The sequence below is a fragment of the Dromaius novaehollandiae genome, chromosome 9 (genome assembly GCF_036370855.1).
Source record: "Dromaius novaehollandiae isolate bDroNov1 chromosome 9, bDroNov1.hap1, whole genome shotgun sequence".
Taxonomy (NCBI): Eukaryota; Metazoa; Chordata; class Aves; order Casuariiformes; family Dromaiidae; genus Dromaius; species Dromaius novaehollandiae.
The window spans coordinates 25,394,241-25,413,001 of NC_088106.1; the positions used below are offsets into that span (position 1 = coordinate 25,394,241).

At 46.5% G+C, this 18,761-nt stretch overlaps 1 long non-coding RNA gene across 2 annotated transcripts in view; it reads left to right on the forward strand.

The window, feature by feature from the left end:
- Positions 1-269: 269 nt before the first annotated feature.
- Positions 270-18,761, forward strand: part of LOC135329226 (uncharacterized) — a 31,522-nt gene continuing 13,030 nt past the window's right edge. Inside the window, exons 1-3 of one of the 2 annotated variants that reach the window (XR_010390596.1) lie at positions 270-296; positions 3,492-3,570; positions 16,490-16,649. This is a non-coding gene — a long non-coding RNA (uncharacterized LOC135329226). Of the gene's footprint in view, positions 297-3,477; positions 3,571-16,489; positions 16,650-18,761 lie in introns of those variants that run through there. The other variant, XR_010390595.1, reaches the window with a different exon arrangement.

Here is an 18,761-nt window from a genome sequence, read left to right on the forward strand (position 1 = left end):
ACCCATGCGCTGAGGCAGTGGCTGATAGCTGTTATCTCCTGAAACCTACAGAAGTGCTGTGGCATGCTCCACTGCACTTCTCATGAATTATAGCCTAGAGATGTCCAGAGTGAAAAGGGTGTAAAAGCATGAGAGATCAAGCCCACCTTGTGATTAATAGTACTGCTGTGGGTCTCTCAGTAGTAATCAGATAGCAGATGGGGACAAGTCTGAGGCATTCAATAGAGTGAAGATTAAAGATAACTTTGTTCTTTGTTATTGTTTGATTGCAGGATCTCATGGCTTCAAGCTGAATGGTGAGTAGAGGAAATGGAAGAGAAAAATACCTTTCTTCTGACAGCAATGCAGGAAAATTTTAACTAATTTAATGGAAGCCTTTATTTCATCTGTCCTCTTCTGTCATTAATTGTGTGTTTTGGAAGTCTAAAATTCCTTATATCTAGAAAGTGGGTATTTATCCCTTTCCTTTCAGGACCACTGAGTGGAACTGGTTGGCTGATTTCAGCACAACAGCAGTGGGTTAAATAGATGTTTGTGTCCTGTCAAGAATATCACTTAGTCTACCTGCATTACTGCAGAATATGCTGCCCTCATTATGCTTAAAAAAAAAAAAAACAAACCCAAGCCCCATGTTATTAACATCCCTTCTTTGGTGTATCCTGTCTGGGGCAATTTGGTCCCTGTAGCAGAGCCAAAGAGTAAGGTCTGAAGCTTCTGACACAGAGCAGCAAGCCTCAAGGGGAAGCCACAACTTGCCACCTCTGTCCTCTCCAGAGGCAAAATGTGCTTTCTGAGGCAGCGCCGCTGCTTGTCACTAGGTCGAAGCACCATGCGGTGTGGCCCGTTGCGTTCAAGTCCGTTCGCTCACAGAGTTCCTACCATGCCTGGCTCCGTCCTTTGGGCATGTTTAATCTGCTGGCTCCAAGGAGAAAGAAGCAGCAAGAGCAGGTGGCTCCCCACACAGCACATCTCCTGTGTTCCTGTGCTTTTGAGAGATGAACAAAAAGGCTTATGAAAGAAGCAAACAATAAATAAGAGGTAAATGGTTTTCCCCAAAGTCTCAGTGGGCCTTAAATGAAAGCTATTGTGGGACTCTTTGGGAAAGAAACAGTAACATAAAATGATGCGAAATGCTTCAGGAATGCATCTGTCATCTTTGCACTCTGAGTCTTTCCCATTTTAGCTTATGTGTTGCCTAAGTTTATGCTACATTTTTATTGTTTTCAGACCAGTGTCTGTTCAGCTGTGCATTCATCAGGCTGCTCCAGCATGTCCCAAAGGGTTGCAAAGGGGCAGGACCAGCTCTGTTTTGGCAGTATGGCCAAAATGAATGTTGCTAACCCAGGGACAAGGGCATTATAGACATTTGAGATGGGGCTTGTTTATCGTACTGATATTGTCTTACCTGGGCCACTGTGGTTAGCATGTCCATGGCTCAAAGGTTTACTTAGCTCTGTATTTTCTTGAGGTTTCTGAGGCATGTAGCATGAAGAGCTCTGCCATAGCCTGAGTGATGGGAGTGCATTTTTTAATGCAAACTCTCCAACCTCTATCCTTTGGTCCTGTGGCTGTAGCTTTGAGAGAACTAGAATTGCTCTCAGCCTTGCTGCTGCTGTTGTGTCTCCTGAGAGGTCCCAGAGTGTGAAAATCCCAATTTTAATCACCAAGTGACTAATGTGGAGATGCAGTGAGTGCTGCTGAGAAATAGAAAGTGTCCAGGAAAAGCTAGTCAAACAAGAAAAAAAAAAATTATCGAATTGCTTACAAGGATCCCTGCATTTGCTTCAAAGACAGGTAGTTTTGAGGTGTTGCCTGTGCTGGTAGAGAAAACACAACCCAACAGTGCCATCTTGGGGTAGTTTATGTATATGCATTGGACAAGAAGCACCATGCTGAGACTTCTCCTTTGTGTGGTTGTCCCTCTCTCTATAAGTATATATTTGTGTGTGTGTATCTGTGTTGTAATGACTTACTAACATTAGTCACTCCTGTTCAGGCAGGTCGCATGCAAGCTTACTCGTTGAGCTTTATTTTGCTCCCATCCCGTCTAATCTGACCTTGCCTACCACTCTTAATTTTAATAAGATAGCCAGACTTTGAGAGAGAAAACTCTGTTTATGTTGCTCAAAAGATGGCTCTTGGACAAACATGCACGAGCTTGAGGCACAGGTGGCACGAGGGCTGTGCTGGGCAGCCTCCCTTCCTGCTGCTGCTATGAGCGCCTTGGGCAGCATGGGTCCAGGTCTCTGCTCAAGCACTTGGCATAGGAGGGAGGCAGGGTCTTAGTCTAACCCCCTCATATACCCATAGCCTGGATCTGTGGGTGAGCCTTTAAAAGCTCTTCTGCAGCTGCCTTTCAGTGGGAGCTGAGTGGCTAGGTAAGGCGTGGGCCATCTTGAATCTGGATTCGAACTGGCGTCCGAAGAGGAAAATTAAGGAGGTGACTTCACTCAGGCTGTAGCTTGTTTCTTCTTTGCACTTATGCAACTGATTATGTGTCCTTCCTATCAACCCGTCATTAGAACTTAAAAAATAACTGGTGGCTCATGGTCTCAAGCTCCTCGATGCTTTGAGATTCGCCCCTGTCTAGATACTCCGGTGTGGCAGAACCTGGGGCAACAGGAGCTGCTGCAGTGTCCTGCTAGTCCAGTCACCTGGTCATGAGCAAATGCACTCCGGTGTGATTTGTTTTACTGAGAGTGGAAATTCATCCTCGTTTGTGCAGAGAGAGGTTGTGGTGTTTGAGCCTAATGGTAGCTAGCTACTTGTTTCCCTGTGGTGTATAATGTTAGTTTAGCTGAATCGATACGGTTGTCTTTGCTCTGGCTGTGTGCTGCAGTTGAGTGTCTTTGCACACCCGTTAGAATGAATGAAAGGCTTCAGAAATAAAGCCAGAGTTCATCTGAGTATAAGCATGCCACTTACAGTGATAGACTTCCAGCTTTCAGCTGCAAACCAAGCACTAGAGATTTATTTGAAGTGCTGAAAAGGTCTGTTACCTTTAGCACAGGTGCATTCCTATAAGCAGGCTGATAGAAAAACCTCATACCATGAAAGGGATCAAGAAGGCAATTTGCAGGAAAGTGCAAAACCCCTAACAAACGAAAAGAACCTTTCAAATTATCTGATGCTAGAATGGCAGAAGCTATCACAGAATCAGGCATAGACTTTTCTGAACAAAGCACAAAGCTTAGATTTTCAAAAGAACTTAGAGAACAGAAGTTTTGGCAGCCAGCTTCACCAAGTTGTTGAAGTATCAGTCTGAGATGAGAACTTTTAAATTTCCTTGGGCAGGATCTCTTGTGGGTCTGACAGGCAGTCTTTGAAAGATCCAGCAATTATCTAAAGCCCAGGTTGTTCCAGCCTGCTCGCTGGTGAGGGCTGCTTGCTGTGTTTGTGTGTGTGTGTGTGTGTGTGTGTGCACGTGCGCATGCGCACGCCAGCCAGGATGTTTTGCACTGTGAAATGTATTTTTATTTCTTTGTGTCCAGCTGCAGGAGCACTGGTCTGCGTTAGGCACGGGAGTCTGAACACGAGACTGGCTGCTCCTGGGGATGACTCTTGCCATAGGTAAGGCCTTGTTATGCTGCACTCCTGGGGATGAGGGCCTCTGAGGAGTCTGATAAAGGCCCTAATTTATCATGACAGCTAGTCATCTCCACAAACGACTGCCCCTGGTTTTGGTCCTGCAAACCAGGCTTGTCCTAAGGGCCTGTTTTGTCTGTGAAGGGCTGATCTGGCTGTTTGTGGTAGGAGGGGAATGTGAACTGAATGCAAGTGCCATCCTCTGCTTAAAACCTACCACACTATTATGGTAGGCTGCTCCAAATAAACACTTTCTTCCTATGTCAGGTGGGAAGGATGATTGCGAAAGGCTGTTGTATAGTGTCTTTACTGAGGTGGCCAAGAAACTTATGAAGGTAGGTCATCAGGTAGGAATTTACTTATATCGTTGCCCTGAGTCTTCAAAAATCTTGGGCTCCATTGGGCCTCCTCACTGACCCCAGGGACTACCTTGTTTCCATGCACTATGAATGAAATCTTCTGGTCTTAGCAAAAAGAGACTGTAGATTTTTAGGGTGGTCCTTGATGGACCTATGCTCATCAGCCGTCGATCTACTCAGTAGAAGTCACCCAGCCAAAAATGCCTTCTCCAGCACTTTTGTTGTGATACTGAGCTTAGATTTTCTAGGCCAGATGGAGAAGTTCCTAAGCAAATCATTTCTTTAAATCTAAATCTACAATTCCGGTTGTCCTGGGGCACCCTGATGTAGACTGGCAGCTGGCCAGATTCACAGCTATTTCTCCGATTCCAGTTGGTGGTCAGCCTGTCGTGTCTCCAGCCTTCGCGGTTTGGGCCAAGGTGACTTGTTACCCAGTCGCTAATTAAAGAGAAAAGCATAATTTGATCGTTGTCACATCTAGACACAGGCTTACATGTCATAAGCGTGTGTGATGTACATGCATTTTCACTTGTCTGGCAGCTTCTGACTGGCATGTTTCTTATTTCTGAGTGGTTTTAGCCCTGCCAGATTAGGTCCTGTCAGGCGTCGGGTGAAATGGCAGCCTCTTGCAGGTCTCAGGGTGCCTGGTTCGTGGTGTTACACTGAGCCCATGCGTGGCTCATGGCATTCTGAATTGTTTAATAAAAAATTTCTGAATTGAGGTTAATTTAAAAACAAACTGGGTCGCCTCACAGCTTTGATATTCTGAAGTGCAGCAGCAGTTTTGTTTGTGTTCGCCTAATGCACAGCTCCTCGTTGTGGAGCGTTTTTTGTGTCTCTCTGATCTCATCACAGCTTGAGGTTAGAAACATCTAGATTTTGCAGCCTGTGGGAAGGGGCTTTATCTTTTCACTGCCTTTCAAAGATCTCTGACAATTTACATGGTCCAGAAATTGGTGCCTAAAATAGAGTTCTTGAAAATGTAACAATTACATTGGTATTTTTACACTTCCATGTAGGCTGAACCAAAGACATATTTACTGTTGTCTAGGGAATAGAATAATTCATTGTGCTGCAAAACAAATGGATTTAGTTGATGACTGAATGAACATACTGTTTTCTAACAATATTTCCCTATACTTTGAGTGTTATGAAAATTACGTTCTCTGTTTGCAGCCTCCTATCCTAAGATTTACCTCTATTTACAACATGTTTAGTAGTTGCAGGAATGAGAGAGCCTGCAAGACAATTGAAGTCACATGTAGAATTTGAAACAGTGCTGACAAATTGAAGATATGTCTTGGAAAAGAAAGTTTGCAATAAGGTGTAGGAACATATGCAAAGTTTTACACATATGTAGGAAGAGTCTTTAACACAAATGTGAGATGTGGGTGAACTTGACAGGCTGCAGACCTGAAAAAAGGCATCTGGGGCTTGCAGTAGATTGCAAATGGAAAGTGCCTTAACATTATGCTTTTGTAGAAAAAAGCCAACATGATTATGGGATATGCAAATGTTTAAGGCTTTAGAGTATTCAGTCTTGAGCCTGTATTCAATCATCTCTTAAAAAAAAAAAAAAAAAAAAAAGCAGCAACCCAATCCAAGAGAGGGCTTGGAAAAGCAAGGGCTTGATAGAGAAAGGCAGGTAGCTGGGTTTATTTAGAGTGCAGATGCTGAATTGTGGATGGCATATAACAGATTTTCAAATACATAAATAGCAGCTATGAAGGGGAAGAGAATAAATAGTTTGTTATATCCACTGTAGTTGGGAAAAGAAATAATGGACTGGCACTGCAGTTTGAGATACTCTAGTTAGAAATTAGAATAAACCTTTCTAATACTGAGGGTAGTTAATCCCTACACTGTGGGGTATTATTAAAAGCAGGTTAGACAAACTTCTGCTAGGAATAACATGGGAATACTTGAGCTGGCCTTTCTTTAGATGACTTCTTAAGGTCTCTTCCTGCCTTTTATGCAAGTCTGTGCCTTCACATGCAACAGACTGGGCTGAATTGTAAAGATTTCCTTGAATAATGTAACAGCTGCTTGTGTATCAGCACTGAGGGGTACAGAGATGACACTGAGTAGACAATTAGAGTGTGAATCGTAATCCCAGAGTGGCATGAGCTCTTACCTCTCTGTTGGTCTTCCTTACTTTACTGCAAGTTGACAGTGGCCAGTACGAGTTGATATAATCACTAGATTGCTTTAAACTGTATCTTTAAAGTTTAAACCTAATCTAGCACAATCTTCTCAGCAGTGGCTACAGCTGACTGGAAATCAGCAGTCCTGTAGCCCGTTATACTATATAAAAAGAAACCCAGCAGCAGAGATTTTTAAAGGGGGGAAAAAAGAGAAAAGGATGTGGTAAGAATTAAGGTCATTTTCTACAGATGCTTTTTTGCAACCTATCATCTGTAGATAAGAGTAAACTTCAGTTAAGTGGTCCCTTCTGGTGCAGTAGCTGGAAATGAAGGTAAAGGAGCTTATATTTTAAGTTATATTATAATTTCCAAGAGTTGGCAACAGAGCACTAGTTCTAACTTTCTCTGCCAATTCTGTCTGATAAAAAAACAAAAGGTAATGTCCACTGCATGGTGCTTTGTCTGGCAAAAGAATGTAGATCATTTTTATATCATTTTGTATCATTTGACTAAATGCTGTCTAAATGCCTATAATTCTACAGCCAAAATCACTAGTGCTGTAAAAGAAAAGGGCAAAAATACTATGCTGCTACTGTTAAATAGACAGCAAGCATGGGGCTTACTACTAGCTGTTGGTTAAGTCACTCTTCTTTTATGCATCCACATATTTTTTTTTCTATCATGGATGGTAATCTAGTAAACAAATACAAACAGGTATCTGCTTAACAGGATAAGAAATGCTTAGGAGAACAGCTTATGGTAAATTCTGTGAGATTCTGCTCTGCTGTACTGAAATTCAGTGATTTGAACTTGCCCCGTTGTTATGCTTGAATTGCAAGTAAATTAATCATGACCATGATTAATTTATTTTTCATTATTTTTAACTGTTGTCACTTATCAGCATCTACATACACTTCACTGTCAGATCTAGCCCGTATGAGGAAGTTTTATAGGCACAAGTGTTCATAGGCAAATAGATACTTATTCCATTGCTCCCATTTTCTGTGAGCATCAAGACCTCTCTGAAGCCCTGATGCAGTCAGAGAAACTGGCAGTAGTTTCCTAAAAGAGTTGCCTCTGTGGTACAATGCATTGCCAAGTGCTCAGGGAACTGGGGAATGAACCCACCTTCCATTTTCCAGGGTCGTTCTCCAACAGGAGGTCTGGTTGGGGCAGTTTTGGGTGGATTTGGGGGGCAGAAGAGTGCCATACAGAGCCACAATACCCCCGAGCAACACGGGATGGTGATGAAGCCTTGGGAACTATGGATGGGAGGATGAAATTGCTTAATGAAGGTGCTGGATGCCAATGTTGGTGGAAAGGAGCTGACACTGCTTTTTGCTTCAACGGCACTAGGATGAGGAACTGCCAATGGTGATGACTTCTAATGAGGTAAACAAGGGCTTGTACCCTGAAGTTGCCTGTAGCCAGACTTCCCCCTGTTCTTCTCACATCCATTTTAAGATAGCAGGAATGTAAAAGTATTATGGTAGCAGGAATATATGACTATAGCTTGGAACAAAACCCAAGCTCAACATGTGGCAAACCTGGCAGGCTCTATACTAATCCTAGCAGTAAATTTCATAGCATTTGTGGTATGCTTCATAGCAGTCCACCCTGAGATCTGGCTGCAGTTCCTGCTGAGGAAGGACAACAGAGTGACCTGTTGCCTGAAACAAGGCATTTATCTCTTTGTTCAAGTGCCAGTGGTTTTAGCCAAACTGATGGCCTGGATGTCATCTTTTATTAATTTGCTGCAAAATAATTTTGTGAGAAAACTGATTTCTAGGAGAAAGTCATTGTCTCTAGGTCTTGTGTGTGATGGAAGTGTCTGTTGTGGAAAAACACAGTTTTCTTGGCTATAGTTTGCCTGGTAAGGTTCTGACAAAATCATTGTTATTTCTTGTAAACAAAGGGAAGCTGAGGCAGTAATATAGCAGTCTGTCACTTGAAGGGAGAGAGAAACAGATTATGGAGGGAAGGTGTGATTTGTGTGCATGTGGACGTATGGTTGTTAAAACAAAACAAAACAAAAACAGTTCAATGACGCAATAGAAGAAGCGTAGAAAGAAAGACAAGGGAACATGGTACAGAAATTTAAAGAGACTCTCTCCTTCAACCTTCAAATCCTCTGTTAAAAATGTGCAGCAGGGGCTGGAGCAAACCCACCCACCTTGTCAGAATCCCATTAAAACCGTTGTTTTCTTCTCAACTGCCCTTTTGCTGACACAATGTGAATGTGATCTGTTATGGACCAGGCAAAGTATAATTAATTGTTTAAAACCTTAGACTGATGAATCTCAATCTGCTGACAATGTGGTTAGAGCAGTTGCTCTAACCCTCAGCAGGGCCATGGAGGTTGCACTAATGCTAACTGTGTGGATGAACATCCTAGTTTATGTCACTGCATGCCGGATCTGGCTTCTTCGGCTCACACAACTACTCCACCTGTCTGATGCTGTTCCCCAGTGCCTACATGCTCTCCCTTCATCAGCATACTACAAGAAAGCAGTTGCATTTGTTTTTGATAAGCTTAAGTACATGTGCAGGCCAGGACCTCAATCAACATCGGCAGAGACAGTGCTCATACCAAAGCTCTTCCAGTGGGAACAGCTGCTGCTCTTAGTGCAAAGGGATAATGAATGGCCTGGCACAGGCTGGCTTTGTGTGAAGCGGGGTTCATTCGGATAAAGAAACAGAAAGCACCGTTGGATGCAGAGGATGAAAAATGGCCCTTGGGTGAAGTTAGGTGTGACTATCCATTGCTTGCGGATCTGCATTAGGTGGAATTAGGAAGGAAATAGAGATGGAGTCTTTCTTGGAAGAGGCAGGTGCCAAAATCAGACACAGTCTGTCTACTGCCCCCCTCTGTCTGCCTCCTTAGCTAACAGAGAAGCCAAGGATGTCAGGGAATGCTCTCCTTGCAGATCACAACATCAGTCCCAAACTCCCTGGCACACGCAAAGAAACCCTGGATGAACTGGTTAATGGAGAGTGTATCTCCAGAATAGCTTTGGAGCTGGTAGTATCTTGAGGTAGGCACCCATTTGGTGGAGGAAAGAGAGGGACAGATGGCATGTGAACTTAAAGAAGTTAAGCTAGCTGATATAGCAGGCATCCTGAGAGCACAAAAGATGTTGATATTGGCAGGACATAGTCCCTGAAGACATGAAGAAACATGTGAGGTGCATCCCATCTCCTCTCTGTCCCATGCACATAGAGGAGGACTCGCAGGCTCCTTGCCATACAAAGGTGCCACATTTGCAAAGCGGCTGTGTCTGATTGCCACTTGCATGTTGCAACAGCTGTTTCACAGCCCCAGCAGCTGCTGGTCAGTCCCAGCAGTGGTATCGTGAGTGTGTGAACTCCTGGTCTTGCCCCTTTTACAACTCTCCCCACTTGACCTACCTGCAGTAGTGGCATTCCAGAAAGGTGCCGCACAGAGTGAGAGTGTAAGTCTGTAACATAGTGTACAGTGTGGTACCTGGAGCTGACACGCAGGCTCTCCTCGCTCCACAGTCTTTCTGGCACGAGACACCAGCCCCTGATGTTCCTCAGCTGATGTAAGGCCAGCAGTGGCCAGTGGCAGGGCATCCAGCCAGTGCTGCAGGGGACCAGCTAGAGGAAGAAGTTCATGGGGACCAAGCAGGACTGTCTAGGCAGATGAGTGCCGCCACTGACCAGGCGGGCAGAAGCCTGCAAGAGCACCATGACCCCACGAGTCGTCTCCACTGTGGCTTCCTGAAGAGCCAGGAAAGTGTGTGAGATAAACAACTCTTGGGATGGAGGGGGGAAAGCTGGCAATAATCTGAAAGGTTTACTCCAGGGGAGAAGAGCTGGGAGGTCCTAGAGGCCTAGGCTGTCTCCAGTGGTAGGCCAAAAGGTTGTACCACTGGACTGGTAAGGCGAGGGTGTGAAAGCCTTATCCCAAGGGACTCCAAACCTTTCTTTGGTTTTCTGTTCAAATTCCTGCTGGTCATTTATTTGTTTCTTTGGGCCATTCAGTTTATTGCTGTTACTGTTTTGTGTCTCTAGGGATTTCAGTGGTAGTGTCAGTGAATGTTTGCACAACAGGAGAGATCTGTGTCCCCTCTCCTACCTCTGAGGCCTGTGGTGCTTCCTTCCTTGCAGCATGCGCCCATCAGCCTTCAGCTGTGTTGGCTCAGGCACGTACCTGGAGAGGCACCAGGTCCAGGAGGGACCATGCAGGCACCCATGCAACTCTCTGCGGGGACCACTCCTGGAAGCTGTGTTAACACAAGCCAGAAACTCTGTTTGCAACCTCAGGAGCAGTTTTGTGCTAGCACAGAAGACATTGCAGCCCTGAGAAGCACCTTCTGCTGGTGTTATGTAGAGGCTGGCAGGGAAAGGAGGCTTGTGAGAGAAAAGGGAAGAGGCATTTTCTTTGGGTTTTGATGAAACTTTGGCTCTGGGAAGCCAAGGTCTTGTGCTGCAGTTGTGGAACAGGTAGTTACTTGATTAGGGTTAGGAGCTGTGGACTGGCTTGTTGCTGATTTTGCATGAGTTGGAGACTTGGCGCCAAGCCTAGTGTCAGCATGAGTCCATGGTTTGTGTTTATTTTCAGTGCAACTTTTTTTGCCAGTGTATAGTGCATGTGTGCACACACCTGTATGTTTTTATATATGTATATGTAGTATATCTGCCAGTATTTGTAGAGATATGCCCCCTGTAGAGGGAGCATAGGAGCATGGAGCTCCTATGAAGCATAGAGCTCCTGTAGGTGCACAGAGTGGGCTTGTGGGTGTAGGAGCTGGATTTCAGAAAAAAAACATACTTCAGTCTTTGATGGATTCTGACTGACTCAGGGAAATAGGATAACTGCCCTTTGTCAGATGTTAGTCCCCTGACTAAAAAGTGTTGCGGGGTGTGAATAAAGCTCATAGAAGGCAAGGGATGAGGTGTTCCTCACTGAACCTTGTGCCATTCCAGCTGGTAAGTGGGAGCAATATGGTCACAGGTCAAAGACTCAGATTCGGTCAGATTATAGTCATGCAGAAAGACCAGTTTTGCAATTGGTTCAGAGTTTCAGAAAAGAAGGAGCAAAGATTTATGCTAACTGGTGACTGGCACATGGCAGTCCAAGTTTTATCTGTTTATTTTTACAGCAAGGATGGAATGGACGCACAGACTTACCTGTGCGGTGACTGCTGGGCCAGAGGAGGTACGTGGAAATGCTCAGGGCCAGGTCGAAAGTTGATGTTAGAACAACAGAGTGATCTGGGGGCGAAGGTTCGTGGGATCTTTTCTGGCCCCTTTACCTAAATGGAGCATGAATGGCAGCAATGGCTGTAGCTGATGGTCAGTTTTAGCAAGGTGTGGGTCAGCTGGCAGAATGTATGATGTGATTTGGGTGGGATAAAGTGTACGTTTTTGAAAGAAAAGCACAAAAAGTTTTTCTTTCTTTCTTTCTTTCTTTATTTTATTTATTTATTTATTTATTTATTTTGCTTACCCTTCTCCACTTTAGTAGAAAACAAGCTAAAAACAAGAAGTTACAATTTGTTTTCTTTAATCCGGGTATTAATTTCTGAATGATACTCACTGCTGGTGGGGAAGAGCCAGGGTTAGAGCTAGAGTCAGGGCTGGTGTTTGGGAAAGGAAAGGTTATGCTTGGCGTTTGAAGCTTTTGATGAGGGCTGATGCTGGCACAGGCTGTTGTCAGCAGGGGTCACTGGTTTACAAAGCTGAGCGCTGTGTAATCCGGGATAGTAAAAATGCAAAAGGCACTTTCAATAATTCATGGGAATGCTTTCAGATGAGAACTGTGCTGTGTCAGGCTACAAGCTAGTACAGGCTATAATATTGAAACCTCCTTTTACAGCCCTTGAGAAATGGGCACAATGGCACCGGATGGGCCGGGAGCTGGGAGCGTGCCCCCATGTTGAGCCCGGCAGAGCTGCCGTGGGCAAGCCAGCCCTTGTCTTGGCAGCACAGCGCCGGGCAGCCTGTCTGCTTGTGTCTCTTTTCCCTGCTGACCAACAGCTGCTCCTGGTGCGGCCCAAAGCAAGGTCCGGCGGGCGGGCGGCATTGTGCCCCCAGCCCATGGTGGCCAGGCTGCTGCTAGCCCTGCTCCCTTGCATCTGCAGCACCCTGGCCTGCGGTCAGCCTTGCATCTGCAGCACCCCGGCCCGTGGTCAGGCACATCGCTAGCAGTGTTTTCCTTGTTCAGTTGTGAAGGCAAGAAAGAAAACTGGGGTTTTTTTGGACCTATGGATTGTGAGAAGCAATGGGCAATATCAGGCATGAAATTCAGTTTCAGGTGTTAACCCTACAAAAGTCACTTTAGGTGCATTCAAGTCAGCGAGGTGGCATTGTACCCTGCATGTGGTTTGTTCTTTGAAGTCTCTTGCCACAAAACACCATTGTGGTCCTGCGCTTTAGTGATTCGGATGTCTCACCTGCAACTGAACGTGCCGCTCCGCCTTTCCGCTTCCAGGTGTGCTGGAGATTTTGCTCCAGACAGAGGTCAGGTTTCCCTCTAGTGGTTTGAAATTTTCTATGCATCCCTGTCATACAAAAGCATAAATCGGGCCTTTTAGCGTTTCCCATCAATCTCGAGGATTTGGCACCTGCAAGTGTTGGCCGTGTTGCCCACCCAGAGTGGTATCCCAGCTCCACAGGACATGCCCTGTGGGCACAGCCCTGGTTTGAAGGTGGCCTCTTCCGTTCCCAGTGCCAAGGCTGCACTAAGCTTCAGCAGCTTTGGGGACACACTGCCTACCATGTGAAAGCTACCTGGTGTGTTATACCAGTCCCAACTCTCCTTTCCAGCTAATTTGGATCCAAATACAATTATAAAGTTGTGAATGACTGGCTAGGACAGGAACAGAGAGCAAAGCAGGCAGCCTCATTGTGCAAAAGGCAGAGTACGGCAGCACTCCCAGCACTGTGTGTGGCTCTGCCCTGGCTCAGAAAACCCACAGAAGGACTCGAAAGGAACAGGAGAATGATGGCAAAGAGGTTCTTCTCTTCCAGCTCTGCAATATAATGCAAGGACCCTGCAAAGATGACTTTACCTGGTCCCAGATGCTGTTCAAATCTCTGCTGTTCCTGGGTAGATGTTACCACAGCAGCAGTGGTGACTGAGGCAGCAGAGGACATGCTGTATTTTTCATCCCCACTAGCCTGATAACAACCAGAAAAACCTGTGTGGGGAGACAGCCTGTGTTGGAAGCAGCTGATGTCAGCGCAAAACCTCCTTTCTTGCTGTGCACAGGAGAGGTGATGAGTTCATACACTGGCACTTTTTCTCCAGCTGTCCCTGTACCCCTGCCTTTGTGAGCCCAGAGGCTCACAGAAATTGCTAGTACTGGCTGGCAGAGTTACATCTGAGCCAAAGAGAGAAGCACTTGCTACAAGTGACCGAAGCAGATGTTTTTGAAAGACCCAAACAGAGAGAAGTGTAGGAACGTAACTCCTTCAGACACTTGAAATGGCAGCCTAAGCACAGAGATTAATCATTGTATTGCAAAGGAAACCTACTTTAAAGGAAGTCCCATCTGCAGAATATTTACTAGACCTCCTGGCTCCTGCAGAACATCTTAGAATCAAGAGTTTAAGAAAATAAAGCAGTTTATGTAAAATATGACATATATTAAACTACCCATGCCCACTTTTCAGACATATTAGTCATGGGGAATTCCTAATATGCATCAGAAACTAAATTTACACAGAAGTTACCGTCCACCCCCTCCTTCACATCCCAACTACTGCAATTTCTCCATCATGAAGTGTCTCTCTCCTAGATGCTTACGTGCTTTCTGTTCCTCCTGTTTATGCTGATACCACTGCGCTTACATCCTTCATGTCACACTGCTACTTTTTGTTGCCAGCACTGGGAAGCAAGGAGAAAAAGTCAGTATTTTCTCTCTACGTTGACTGATGTGTTATTTACTTTTTAGCCAGAGATTGAGGGTTGTGTTACAATGTTTCTTCTCAAATCTAAAGATTTTAGAAGTGATAGGAGATGACTTGTTCAGACTTTCTCCTAGCTGTCATCTTAAACGAATCTTTAAATATTTTAGTCTTCCTTCCTTTTTTTTGTTACGGTTTTCTGGTGAATTGACCTTCCCTAAGCTGCCTCAGTCTAGTGTTTGTTATTGTTGTACTGATTGTTTTTTAAGTAAAATCTGCTAGAAATCATTTAATAGTGTCAGCTGCTGTTGATCAGCCATGGGCTGGTCTGGCATAAGATGGAGAAGCAAAGCAAGCCACAGCTATTTCAACGCACAGATTTCTATCCCGGGTGCAGTGTGCTCTGTGGTTCCCCACCTGCAGTTTTTCTACCAGAAAATTGCTGCTTTTAGAGAAAGGCACTGGATTTTCATGACAGCAAGGCTCTGTTTCAATAACAGGCCAGACTGCGTTGAGGGACCAGGGCTGAGGGCTGGCTCTGCAGTTCAGACCCAGAGAAAAAGGAGGTCATTTTTGCTGTAGTTGGAAACACGGCAAAAAATGCCCTGGGAGCGGATGACTGGCCCATGCTGGGGCTGGGTGCTCGGTGCTGTTCAGAGTAACTCAGAGGGGTCCCAGCTCCGGCCACCAAGCGTGCCCCCAGGGGTGCTGAAAGGGCTGTGCTCCTTCCGGGCTCATCTACAGAAGAGGAGTCCCCAGGGCTTGGAAAGGATGTGGTCCGCGTGGCTGCTTGAAACGCTCGTGTGTTGTCTAGGGCACGGGTCTTTCTCTTCCGCATTTGGTGTCGGTGCCTCTGCAGGCCCGAGAGCTTGTCACGCGTGAATCGTCTTCTCTAAGGCCTGTGGGTTGGTTGGCTTATTCTCTGTTTCACATTTTTTTCCCTCACCCTTTCTTTTCTTCTTATTTATTGAAATTATTGTGGTACATGTGCTTCCTCACTGTGAGCTAGGCTAGTCCTTAGGCTGGATTCGGGCTATCACAGGGCTTCTGGAAAGAACTCACCCTGCAGGAATGGGACTGCAGGGCCAGCACTCACCTCGTCTCCTCCAGCCATGTCTTCTTTTATCTCCTTACCCTGGTTATATCTTGCTTTTCCCGCTGGAGGGGTGGACGTGCTGTTCTCCGTGGCTGTGGGCCGGTGGGTCTGACGGTTCTGCCAACGAGCTGAACTCTTGCATGGCCACCCATGGGGAGGCGGGCACAGCGTGCGGGTGGTGTGGGGACGCGACACCGGCCTGCCAGAGACCTCCGGCAACCCTGCCAGCCGCTGGGCTTGGCGGGGTCGCATCAGCTGCGTCACCAGCACCGTGGGGGACGGTCCGCGGTTCGCAGCAACACGCCCATGGGATTTCTCCCTTCTGAGCGTGCTGACCGATGTGCTGTGCCTTTGTGTGGCTGGAATCTCCGGACATGGGCCAAGCACAGCCTGAACCCTGTGACGAGCGCTCTGTGGTGTCCTGCTCAGGAAGCTGCAGCTGAAAGCAGAGCAATTCCTCTTCCACTTGCTCGTACCAAAAAGAAAAAAAAAAGTTAAATAGGGAAATGTTTCAAGGGAAACTACAGTAGGTTGTGAGGGGTTTGTGGGTTTATAACGGAGAAGAAAGTGTCGTAATAAATCCCTGGAAATAAATAACCCTTGGGCCTACTGTCAGAAAGAAAAAAACCTAATATGAATTAATCAGAAAAAGAGAGAATGCTTTGGATTTCGTACCTACTTTCAGTACAGCCAGCTCAGCTGTTTCCTGTAATGAACCTGTAGACAAACTGTCCCCAGCAGCACTGTCTGAAACTGGGGAGTGCCTTTAAATACAAAAACTAGGAAACTACTTCTTAAGACAAAATGCTTTCCTAGTGCGCATGCTCTCTCTCTCTGTCTCTTGCGCTCATCTTTGTCCCTTTTTAGAGAAAGGTATTTTTTGGTATTTTTTGGTATTTTCCCTTTCTGACAGGTGCAGGTGTGAGGTCTGGGGGGCTGTGGGGCGCCCTGTAAGAGCTCCAGCGTGCTGGGTCTGCCGGCACCCTGGCATCAAGCTGCAGGGGTAGGAGGTAGGTGCAGGGTGTGGAGGGGAGCGTAGACTCTCCAGGGGAGCTTTTCAGCCGATTGCAGCGAGAGCCTGCACCAGGGTGTACCGGAGACAGTGGAGAGAGACTGTGGGCACAGGTCAGACCCACCTTCCTGGATCACGCTTTACCGGCAGGGAGGTCTGCCAAGTGCTGGCCTCTGCCAGTGGCAGAAGGAGCTCGGAGGTCCCTGAGGGGAGGAGTGTGTTTTAAACATCAGTGTTGTGGCTGGCCGGGTGATGTATCAGGACTTGAGGAGAGGGGGCTTTAACTGTGACCAGTGAGTTCATATATTCTGAAAACAGGCACAGAGATGAACCAAAAAAAAAAAAAAAAAACCAAAAACAAAAACCCCAAAGACCCTGGAGCAGTGTTGTATTTGAGCTCTCCTGTCCCTTCCTCTAGAGCCCGGAACGCTGCAGCCCATCATCCCTCCAGAAGGCAGAAGGCAAAGACAGAATATCCTCTGGCTGCTCTCTACCCACTGAAGATGGCATCTGCTCTCCCCAGAGGCAGCAAATACCCTGTTCAACTCTGGCCAGCTGGTAAAAGAGAAAACTTAAAGGTATTCTATTAAATTCCAGTATAACTTTCATCATTGCACAGAAGCTGCTGTGGTTTCTGCGACCTGCAAGTGGAAGGCAGGAAGCCAAAGAAATGAAGGTGACACTTTGCAGGGCAGCCCCAGGAATGCTTGGGGACACCCCTGTTTTTGTATGCGGCTCTCAGCTGCCCAGAAACCAGGGTGCAGGAGGCTTGCGTGCGCTCCTGAGCTGGCCGAAATGAGCGGTGGCATTGCGTGAGATCGGCCAACTCACACAACTGCTGGGAGTTTGGGTTTTGTTGAGGGATTTGGTTTTGGCTTTGATGCTACAGAAAATTCTCCCGCCCCCAAAACCATTGCTCAGTGAATATGGAGCAGGTGAGGGCCACGGCCAGGTATCCACAGGTGCCCTCAAGTGCCGCTGGCTCCCGCCTGGGGTTTGTTTACCTGTGGGTTTTGAAGCTAACAAAGAAGCTGGCAGATCACTGCTGGGGTTTCTCATGGACAGGGTCAAAGACGTTGAAGCCTTTTTGTGACTTTACTGTGGGAGAGGGGAGCAAGGATGGCCAACCCCTGCGCCTCGCTCGTGCATGCACTTCTCACACAGACTAGCTCCTCAAGTCACAGTAACCCAGTGACATCTGCAAGCTCTAATTCAGAAACTAAAAGACATAGGAACGGCTCTGTATCGAGCTGATGATAAGCCACCCTAATTTTCATTTCCCAGCAGTGCCCTCTTTCTGTCTTTAATGGAAGCATCTTTGAAGTATGTCACGCTGGGTGACAGCTTTCACGCTCCCCCCCGCCTGACATTCTGCTGAACTCTCGTTCTTTGGTCAGCTGCCTGGGCTGTGTGCTCGGCACCAGAGTTCAGCCTTGGTGTGACAGCAACAGCAAGCAGAAAGCCCCCAGTGAAAGAATGTGCGTGAGACATTACCAGACTGCTGTGAGCAACGGCATGAAGGTCTGAGGGAGTTTTGCACGTGCTCCTTCACTGCATGTGTGCTCATTCCCCCTTGTGCAGCCACCTTCGTGTGCTGCAAGAGCTCCACACATGCTTTCAAATGATTTTTTTTGTGAAAAGTCCATTCAGTGCTTGTGAGAAGGATTACACTGGCCGTGTCCAGCCTTGTCGTTAGTTCATAGAATTAGAGTTAGTATACTATAGGAAATGTAAGAAGTTTCTTATTGCCTGTGTCCCACAGCTGCTAGGGACTTGGCCAGCGCTGTGGCCTGAGGGGGTTAGGACTCAAGTCGGGCACAATGTAGGCTATTAGATACCTGGGTTGGCCAGTCTGTGGGATGCAAGCTCCAGCCTTCCTCCCCTCCTCATAGCAGCACTGCCAGGACTTGGCAAGTGTGAGGGTTAGCATTATCCAGACTTGGGTCCAAAGAAAGCTGGAAAGTCTGGAAGGCAGAGCTCATCTTAGGCTAAGAAAGTTAACTTGCAAATATTTAAAAGCTTGGTCAATGTGGTGAGATTACTGTGTTTTTGCTGTGAGATCGAAGCAAGCCAGGCAAAACTCCACCTTGATGGTTATCATCTGCTGTTGCAGAGTGCTGGCTCACTTTCAGACAGTAGTGACGTCCCCCCTGTGTGGAAGGGAGGAGATGGAGGAATCGGTGCCTTGTTAGCAAATGCTCAGATCATCCTTCTCTCTTGGATGTTGTGAAGCCTACCAGATATGTCAGGAGATAGTAGTTTGCTGCTGCCTCCTCACTGCTTAATGCAGTATTTAGCTTTTCTCTGTATGATGTGGGAGAGCTTGGCCATCTGAGTTAGTAAGCCAAAGGACAGTTCTATCAAATCAACCTCAAAGCTCCAGGTGGAAAAAAAATGCAAACAAGCAGAACTGCCTAGTAGGGTCTCCTCATCATGCCCTTGGTCCCTGTGTCATATATTATGCAGCCAAATCCCTGATTATCCACAACTGCACCTTGGTAGACCCCACTCCCTGGCTCAAATGGTCAGGAACTTAGGTTTTGGTCCTACGTCAGAAGGATGGTTCGTTATACCTTTTTGTGAGTGAAACATGCTCCCCTGCCTCTTTACCCTCACTCTCCTCATTTCACAGCAGCTCTTGGGTTGCTGCTAGGTGCATTCGTGCTTGCAGAGCAGCATCCCGTCGCCCT